Here is a 3,925-nt window from a genome sequence, read left to right on the forward strand (position 1 = left end):
TCATTATCAAATACATCGACTTTTAGGCCAAGCCCCATCCTTGTTAGCCTTACATTTTTTCTGGAGATGGCCCTGATAATTGCTCACAATCAGCAAGGCAGATGCAATCTCTATGCCACTGTTGTTTAGTATTAGATGTGGGTTTAGCCTTTGACCTTCCTCCTTTACCCTTCTGTTTGTTGTATACTTTGATGGTTTAAAGTTAAACAATTTGTGGCAGTGGCAACTGCTACACTCTCTCTCAAAATGGCTTCTAACTTCGGCCTGGCTTGTGCTAGGAGGCATAAACTGGGACAACTACTGAGACTGACTTTCATCTCCTTTTCATGCTATCTCACACAAGGTGTCATAAGCACACATTACCAGCCTTTTAGCTCTTTCAAAATTATCGCCTCCTGCTCCCTGTCTATTGTCACCTCCCTGTCTATCATAACTGGCCATACTGCCTTATATACAAATGAGCATATTCTTGTCTTTCTGTAATCCTGACAAAGGCTAGCTTTCTCCTCTCTATAGTCTCTTGTCCCTCCGTCAAGACCACGTGCTAATCTCTGGCCAGAGTTACAGTTTTTTGTCAAAAGTTCATTATTTCAATAAATTTCTTCACATTTTGTAACCACAACATTTGTTGTCAATGGCTTCATTTCAAGTCAAAAAATAATTATCATACAATAAATTTAAAGAAATTGTTGATAGATCATACATATAAATAATAAGCTGAAACTCTTAAGTTTTTAACTGGACAAACTTGCTTATGTCACCATAATAAGTAGAGTGCTTCAAACAGACACACCTACTACAAATCGGAGGAACAAAATCATGTGGCAAATGAATGTAAATATAGATAAATATGATGCAACTATAATTAATCAAACATTAATGAGCTATCAAAATCTAATCACAAAAATGTATAATACTATATTCAAGAATATAAATTCAAAAATACCTGCACAAAAGTTACCAATTTTTCAGCTAAAAACAAAATCTTATGCTTCTTATTAGATACACATTGCTGGAACAGTTTTTCCATAATGCATATGCAATTTGCAGTGGCAAAAGCACCTTATAATCTACCATTATACATGAAGCAGATGAAGTGACCTTCGACTCTAATCACTCTATTCTAATACTACTGAATTTTGACACAGCTGCAACACCATAGAACACCAGCTCCAACATCATGACTGGGATGGGAGATGGGTGACGCCACATCTCCAGGGCCAGTGAAAAGAAAAAGAAAGTCTTTTACGAGATAGATCATCTGCTAAAGTATTGTCGTGTCCTGCAATGTAGTGAGTCGCAGCTGCAACCGGGCCTCAAAAAGAAGAGGCAGCGAAGCAAATGAAGGAGATGTGGGTGACATGACAGTCCCGATTTTATGACGGCCACCACAGCTTGGCTGGTGCAGAAACACAGAAAGTGAGCCCCTCTGGACAATGGCCCCGGGACACCACGGCTATCAGAATAGGAATAAGCTTCTTCACAGAGATGTCAGTGGTTGCGATGGTAGGGGCCAGTGAAGTTGGAACCATCATGGAGTTTAATAGGCCCCACAGCCGCGTGACCCAGATGCATCCAAAGTCACCGTGACAATTTTTTGGGGCTGAATAAACAAGGTCCCATTCCAATGCTGGAGCAACAAAACCCAACAGTTAATGTCAGCCTTAAAATACCTGATCAGGCGAATTTGGTGACAGAGGAGGCTGCCAAAAGTCAGGTGATTCAACAACTGCTAAAAAACACTCTCTGGCAGAATAACCCTTGCCGCAAGTTGCAGAAGGCCTACAGTGACTCCAAATCATTACGAAAACACCAATCCTTCCCTAACCATTGAGCGAGGAGCTGACAAATTCCATCTAGCTTCTCCTGTGTAAGGTAAAGCTCCCTCTCAACTGAGTCTACCTCAATGCCTAGAAAGACCATGCAGGTAGATGAGGGAGTACACTTGTCCTCAGCAAGGGAAATACCCAAATGAGCAGCAATCCATCCAATGATGCAAAGGTTGGTTTCACACTCCCTAGACTCCAGTGCTCCTACTGTCACAGTCATAAGTAGTGATCGGTGAATAATGCATGGTCACGCAGGCAACACCACTGGACAGCATCTGCCACTGCATTGATATTTTGGGGGCAGAGTTGAGACCAAAGGTAAGGCAGTGTCAACGTACAGTGGCCTCTCAATTTGCAACCTAGCAGATGCCTATCCTGGGAATGATTGCTCAGTAACTCATACGCCGACTTAAAGCCTATTTTGGCCATCAGCGCACCCCTCCCTAACCCAGAAACAACCCAGGCTACATTATCAACAGAAGAACATGACATTGAGCATAACGCCTCACTAACCCCATCATTCACTGATTTCCTTCTGGAAAAATAAGTTGGTAATGAGGCGCCACTGGCCCACCACATTGCCCTTGAGGACAACAACAATCCTGTTGAAATGGACAGTAGGCCATTCGAGAGCCTCTGTGACTTGCATCTAACAATTTGTCCCGCCTGAATGTCTCGTTCCAGGTAATACCAGACTGCTTCAGGGTGCTCATAAGCTAGTGGGAGGTTTCTTGTAGCTGACTCGAGGAAGGTTCTACGGCCAAACTCAAGCCAGAAGCCAAATTCATGCCCAGCAGCACATATGTCTCCCTATTCCGGTCAGGCATATCCTGGAGGTATTCCTGCCAAACAGGGAGGAAGGGTTGCAAAGCCGAGCATGGGCATACCACCTAAAGTGCAGTCCTTGGTATATCATATTAATAGGCATCTAAACCTAGGGGCTCCCCAATATCCCTGTAGGAGCCTAGACTGGAATATGGCAGCTGGCTCATTAAGTCCATGGCACTACAACAGAATTGAAAACAAATAGATCATCAAATTACATAGCCATGAAACAAAATTTTTATTAACAAAGATAGTAAAACATAAATGCATTGAACCTGCAAAGAGGAGGATTATCAAATTACATAATCATCAAACAAAATTTATTTAGAGAGATAGCAAAACATAACTGCATAGTGCCTCAAATGAGGAGCATTAGCAAATTATATAACCTTCAAACAAAGTTTATGTAGAAAGATAACGAATGCATAGTTCCTGCAAAAGAGGAGGATAACAGTCATTGCAGCCAGCCAGCCAGCTGCTTAGGATGAGCACGGGGGCTGTGGAGGTGGATGCTTGTTAGTTGATTGTCAGCTCTGAGGACACATTGAAGCTGCAGGACCACCCTTCCAGCATAAAGAAAATATGGATGAATCGACAGTCCTGAAACCTGCAATTATTCCCTTTAAGGCTATTAAATAAACAACATAGTGGTACACAGGCTGTAGATGGGTTATTCCATTTCGGTGGGCAGGACCATTTCTCCTGAGGGGCCAGTGGGCAAGCCTGAGACTGATGTGTGTCTTCCAGGCAGTAGCTACAGCAAGCCCTGTTCCTAGGTCTCCCTGTGAAAGCCTCATTATACAGGCTTCACTCAACCACATCCCAGTCAAATGAGTCTGTGTTCCCAGCTTGGCTTCTAAATGCAGAGTCTTAAAAACCCATGCTACTCCTTCAAATTTCCTACTAGCCATCAGAATTGTGCGTAGATACTGGAACATGTGGATTGCTTTATCTGGGCATTATGCCACAATTATCCCAGCCATCAAGGCATAGGACTTCACCCAGACAGCTATTGCACTGATCAGGAGGTGTCTCGGTGGGGGACGAGTTCCTTGCTCTATCTGGGCATTATGCCACAATTATCCCAGCCATCAAGGCATAGGACTTCACCCAGACAGCTATTGCACTGATTAGGAGGTGTCTCAGTGGGGGACGAGTTCCTCTGAGGGACAAAGAGCACCGTTGGAGCTGGAGGAAGATCCAATCCACTATAAGCCACTTGAAGAGAAGGGACAAGTAGCAGGGTGGCATCTTGGTCAATGCAGTAAGAC

This window comes from Amphimedon queenslandica, unplaced genomic scaffold, assembly GCF_000090795.2.
Source record: "Amphimedon queenslandica unplaced genomic scaffold, v1.1 AMPQUscaffold_13486, whole genome shotgun sequence".
Classification (NCBI taxonomy): domain Eukaryota; kingdom Metazoa; phylum Porifera; class Demospongiae; order Haplosclerida; family Niphatidae; genus Amphimedon; species Amphimedon queenslandica.